The sequence below is a fragment of the Procambarus clarkii genome, chromosome 28 (assembly GCF_040958095.1).
Source record: "Procambarus clarkii isolate CNS0578487 chromosome 28, FALCON_Pclarkii_2.0, whole genome shotgun sequence".
In the NCBI taxonomy this organism is placed as follows: domain Eukaryota; kingdom Metazoa; phylum Arthropoda; class Malacostraca; order Decapoda; family Cambaridae; genus Procambarus; species Procambarus clarkii.
In genome coordinates, this window is record NC_091177.1 from 7,960,891 (window position 1) to 7,967,005 (window position 6,115).

At 48.1% G+C, this 6,115-nt stretch overlaps 1 protein-coding gene across 8 annotated transcripts in view; it reads right to left on the reverse strand.

Annotated features, from left to right (window-relative positions):
* Positions 1–6,115, reverse strand: part of Trpm (transient receptor potential cation channel, subfamily M) — a 397,144-nt gene that overhangs the window by 178,180 nt on the left and 212,849 nt on the right. The gene's annotated exons all lie outside the window — the stretch shown is intronic.

Here is a 6,115-nt window from a genome sequence, read left to right on the forward strand (position 1 = left end):
AAAAGCAGAGGTGCCATAGGCACAATCAGAGAACACTGTATGAACATCAGATGTTCACGGCTGTTCAACACCCTCCCAGCGAGTATAAGAAATATTACCGTAACAAACGTGGACATCTTCAGGACAAAACCTAGATTGTTTTCTTCAAGACGTGCTGAACCAACCGGGCTGTGGTGAGTATGTGGGCCTCTCCAAGCAACAGCCTGGTGGACCAAACTCTCACGTCAAGCCTGGCTTTGGGCCGGGCTTTAGAAGTAGAACAACTCCCAGAACCTCATCCAGGTTCAATCCAGGTGAACAGAGATGGCAGGAAAAGCAGAAGTATAAATAGATGAAACACAAAGTAGAAATGATAAAGAGGGGAGATAAGAAGGTAGGAAGAGACAAGTGGGAGGACAGAGTGGTTGCTCGTGTCAGAATTGTTCTTATTCGAAAACAAATCAAATATTTGAGGCGATCGTAATCTTAGATAAGTTCGAAGCCTACAGTACTGAGCATGAGGTAGTGTGGGCGCCACACGGAGCCTGCAGGCACCTGCTCCCAGGCACCAGCTCCCAGGCACCAGCTCCCAGGCACCAGCTCCCAGGCACCAGCTCCCAGGCACCTGCTCCCAGGCACCAGCTCCCAGGCACCAGCTCCCAGGCACCTGCTCCCAGGCACCAGCTCCCAGGCACCAGCTCCCAGGCACCAGCTCCCAGGCACCAGCTCCCAGGCACCAGCTCCCAGGCACCTGCTCCCAGACACCTGCTCCCAGACACCTGCTCCCAGACACCTGCTCCCAGGCACCAGCTCCCAGACACCCGCTCCCAGACACCTGCTCCCAGGCACCAGCTCCCAGGCATCTGCTCCCAGGCTGCCCTCTACAGTTCAAATGTGGGAACCGACCTGTGAGATTTATATTTATTTAATTTATATGAATTTATATAGAATTTATATACTTCGATAGCAATTTGTATGATGATAAGTGGACTGTATTTCTGCAATAATCTCACAAATCGATCCTCTACACATTAAGGGGGTTTATATTGAATTTATATATATGCAGCCAATCAAACTACAGTATTAACTACACATTAGTGTACATTGAAGAGGTTCCTTATCTTATTGTACAGCAGGCCTTAGTCCACCAGGTATAACCAGGATGTAGACATCAAATTATCCTCTTTGAGGTAGCTTCCATCACCCAGTAACTGGTACACAAAGCATGCTTCCTCGTCTTGACCTGTCAAAAGGGCGCTAGCTATAAAGCCAGAATCCTAATATATGACAGCTATATCAGAGAAAACACTGTACATTGAACCATAAAGACCTAGGCTTAATTACCTTGTTTGAGTCGATCATTCGTGTTCTAACCGGTGCGCCCTATCTACTGACATTAATGGCCAAAAATGATTAGATAAACGGGTTTCGGAAAGACCCTTCCCTTGAGATTGATGACAGCGTGTTGATGATGGCAGATCACTACTCTGATCTTCCATAACACTTCGTCCAAGAGAATTTATAGGAGCCGTAATTCGCTCCACGACTCTGTGGTCTTAAACAATAACAATGGCTGACCACTCCCCCCTCACTGACGCTACTGGCCTACATTGTTCAGATATCAGAAAGTGATAGAAGGGTCACATTTACTCTATTTTAATTCTGATAATTAAGTTAATTTATATGAGATGTTTTTATGATGGTAAAGTCCAAAGACTAATGTATTTAAGAATAATTCCCACCATAATAGGTGGTGAACTTATAATAGTATGTGGTAATGATATCCCGTTTTCTATAGACGGAAATTCCACTACAAGTTACATTTTCTATGGGTTAACTTGTTTATACAACACAGCAATATTATCTGCCTGTATGATATTATTAAATGGTGTCGGATTTTCCGACATCAAACATCACACAACTGCCAATATTTTCCTACAGTTATGATCATAGAGTTGAATGCCACAAAGGACAAATGTACAAGTGTGAGACACGAATGCATGGGAGGGAAATGAAAAAACAGATAAATAGAAAGGAAACAATTACAGAAAAGACGCCAAAATGATAAATGAGGGCAAGAGAGCCGGCGAAGAAAACATGGAATCGAACACATCAAAGTGAGGGTTTGGGCGTGGACCAGCCCCCTCCTCCCCCCCACGCCCACCCACGACCCCCCACGGCCACCCACACCCCCCACGCCCACCCACGACCCCCCACGCCCACCCCGCGCCCACCACGACCACCCCACGCCCACCCGCGCCCACCACGACCACCCACGACCCCCCACGCCCACCCACGACTCTCACCACTACCCCCCACGCCCACCCACGGCCACCCACGCCCACCCACCACGCGCCACTTTCCACCAACTTCTGCTCTCATGTTAAGCTCAGCGGGTTAATAATTCATGACACACCACTGACGTCAACCAGTCGTTTTGCCACGCTACTCTTACCCGCTCTCACTCACCTGCTCTCACTCACTCTCTCTCACTCACCCGCTCTCACTCACCTGCTCTCACTCACCCGCTCTCACTCACCCGCTCTCACTCACCCGCTCTCACTCACCCGCTCTCACTCTCACTCTCTCTCTCTCTCTCTCTCTCTCTCTCTCTCTCTCTCTCTCTCTCTCTCTCTCTCTCTCTCTCTCTCTCTCTCTGCATCCCATGGATGTGTAGTCACTTAGTTGTACTCGCCTAGTTGTGCTTACGGGGGTTGAGCTCTAGCTCTTTGGTCCCAGCCTTCAACTGTCAATCAACTGGTGTACAGGTTCCTGAGCCTATTGGGCTCTATCATATCTACATTTGAAACTGTGTATGGCGTCAGCCTCCACCACATCACTGCCTAATGCATTCCCTTTGTTATGGGGAACAAAGGGAATGCATTAGCAAGTGACACTACTCTGACACTAAAAAAAAAGTTCTTTCTACTGTCTCTATGGCTCAATTTCCACCTGTGTTCCCTTGCGCGTGTATCCCCCGTGTTAAATAAACTTAGTTTATTTACCCAATCAATTCCTCTGAGAATCTTGAATGTGGTGATCATGTTTCCCGTAACTCTTCTGTCTTCCAGCGACGTGAGGTTTAGTTCCCGTAGTCTTTCCTTATAGATCATACCCCTCAGCTTGGGTACCAGGCTGGTGGCAAACTTCTGAACCTTCTTCAATTTATTAAAGTCTTGTACTTTACGCGATATGAACTCCATCCTGGAGCTGCATACTCCAAGATTGGTCTCACAAATGTGATGAACAGTTTCTTTAGTATTTCACCATCCATATAATTAAAAGCAAGTCTGAAGATGGAAAGCGACGCATACGTTCCTCTCACAATATTCTTTATGTGTTCCTCTGGCGACAGCTTACTATCCAAAACCACCCCTAAGTCTCGTTCTTTATTCGAGTTCTGTAATTCCTTTCCACATAATTTGTTAGTTGTGTGTGGTCTATTTTCTCCGATTCCACATTCCATAACATGGCATTTATTCACATTGAATTCCATTTGCCACTTGACGCTCCAAGCACTTATTTTATCTAACTCAATTTGAAGGGCATTACATCGTCTGCGTCTCCTATCTTCCCCAGTGTCTTAGCGTCATCCTTGATCTCATACCCCCACCTCGTCATTCCCCCCATTACACCCACCCTAAAACCACCCCATCCCCCCATTTAAGACCATCCTACCCCGAGGACTTCTTTTGTTTCCCCCCTTTTGCCCTACTGTTGCGTCTGGTCCCTCCACAACACGTCCAGTCCCTTCACAACACGTCCAGCCCCTCCACAACACGTCCAGCCCCACCACAACACGTCCAGCCCCTCCACAACACGTCCAGCCCCTCCACAACACGTCCAGCTCCTTCTACAACACGTCCAGCCCCTCCACAACACGTCCAGCCCCCACTACAACACGTCCAGTCCCTCCACAACACGTCCAGCCCCTCCACAACACGTCCAGCCCCCTCCACAACACGTCCAGCCCCTCCCCAACACGTCCAGTCCCTCCACAACACGTCCAATCCCTCCCCAACACGTCCAGTCCCTCCACAACACGTCCAGTCCCTCCACAACACGTCCAGTCCCTCCACAACACGTCCAGTCCCTCCACAACACGTCCAGCCCCTCCACAACACGTCCAGTCCCTCCACAACACGTTCAGCCCCTCCACAACACGTCTACACCGTCCTCACTACACAAGAACACACTCCTACAAGCCGGGAAAGAAATTGGGCCACACGCCCCATTTACAAGTGCACTTAAAGGGAGAAAATAAAGTGTGGGTGAGGTATTGTCACTCTCGGCGAGTTTTACCATACGACGGATATTGTTACCAGGCGGGACAAGGAGTGGTCCACCTCCCCTTCCTTGAGGTTACCTTGAGGTGTTTCCGGGGCTTAGCGTCCCCGCGGCCCGGTCGTCGACCAGGCCTCCTCGTTGCTGGACTGGTCAATCAGGCTACTGCACGCGGCTGCTCACAGCCTGATGTGTGAATCACAGCCTGGTTGATCAGGTATCCTTTGGAGGTGCTTATCGAGTTCTCTCTTGAACACTGTGAGGGGTCGGCCAGTTATGCCCCTTATGTGTAGCGGAAGCGTGTGGAACAGTCTCGGGCCTCTGATGTTGATAGAGTTCTCTCTCAGAGTACCTGTTGCACCTCTGCTCTTCAACGGGGGGTATTCTGCACATCCTGCCATGCCTTCTGGTCTCATGTGGTGTTATTTCTGTGTGCAGGTTTGGGACCAGCCCCTCTAATATTTTCCACGTGTAAATTATTATGTATCTCTCCCGCCTGGGCTCAAGAGAATACAGATTTAGGCTCTTTAGTCGGTCCCAGTAGTTTAGATGTTTTACTGAGTGGATTCTAGCAGTAAAGGATCACTGCACGCTCTCCAGGTCAGCAATTTCTCCAGCTTTGAAAGGGGGCTGTCATTGTGCTCCCATCCCAGGAGTGCGTCTACGCATGTAGAGTGCGGGCCTCGCCTATCACACCCTCGGCTACCTGATGTACATTCCGTAATGCTAGGTGAACAGAGGCATCAGATGAAATATATTAATTGCATATGCTGGAGCTGCATATTTTAGGACTGGTCTAATGTACATCGTGTATAATATTTTGGAGGATTCCGTGGTTAGGCTTTAGGATGTCATCGCTATTTCTCGCTACTCTTGAACACTCAACTGTTGAGTTAATTGTGCACATCTGGTGTCAAGGTTGATGTTTGTCACTCCTGGGACATCTTTCCTTGATGACTCCGTAAACTGTCTCTCAAACCTCATCACTTTCCCTTCATTGTATGTGTATGAGTTGGGTATGCTTCCTCTTGTTCGTTCCAGGGACCAATGTCACTGCGACCCGGTCTCTGATCGCCTCTCCTGGCTGGAAGTCTGGTCAACCAGTCTGTCAGAGGCAGCTGTTCGCAGTCTGACGTACGAGTCAAAGCTCGGTTGATCACATATCCTTTGGTTGTGTTTAGCAAGTTCTAGTTTGAACACCGTGAGAGGCTGGCCAGTTATGCCCCATATGTGTAGCGGGAGAGTGTTGAACAGTCTTGGGTCTTTGATGTTCACGGAATTGTCTCTCAGCGTACTTATTGCATCTCTGCTTTACAACTTGACTATTGTGCACTTCCTGCCATGCCTTCTAGTTTCCTCTAGAGTTATTTCCGTGTGTGGGCTTGGAGCCCTCCCGTATGTAAACATGCAACCTTTTGCCAGCACACCTGCGGCCCGCATAAAGGATACTGTCACTGGTATATATATAATATATTAGAAAAAATATTCTGCCACAATTTTTATTAAATGACTTCAATTAATTGTGATGTGTGGCCCTCATGATAATGTGACCCGTATGGCCCTCGGGGGACCCTCAGTTTCACATGCCTGCAGAGAATAGTTAAAAAAAAATAAAGTTAGCGGTTCCAATAATTTAGATAATTAATCGAGTGTATTCGTGTTGAAACAGACCTTCGGGTTATTTGTTTTCAACCACGTTATGCTAAGTTTCTGCCTCTCTGCACAGCTAATTGCAACATTGCCCTAATGAATATCAATATTTACCGCACTGCTAAGCCAAATAAAGAGCCCATTAGCCCTAAACCATTAGCACAAATGGCTGGCCCGTTAAGTTAACTCCTGTGTCGAAACT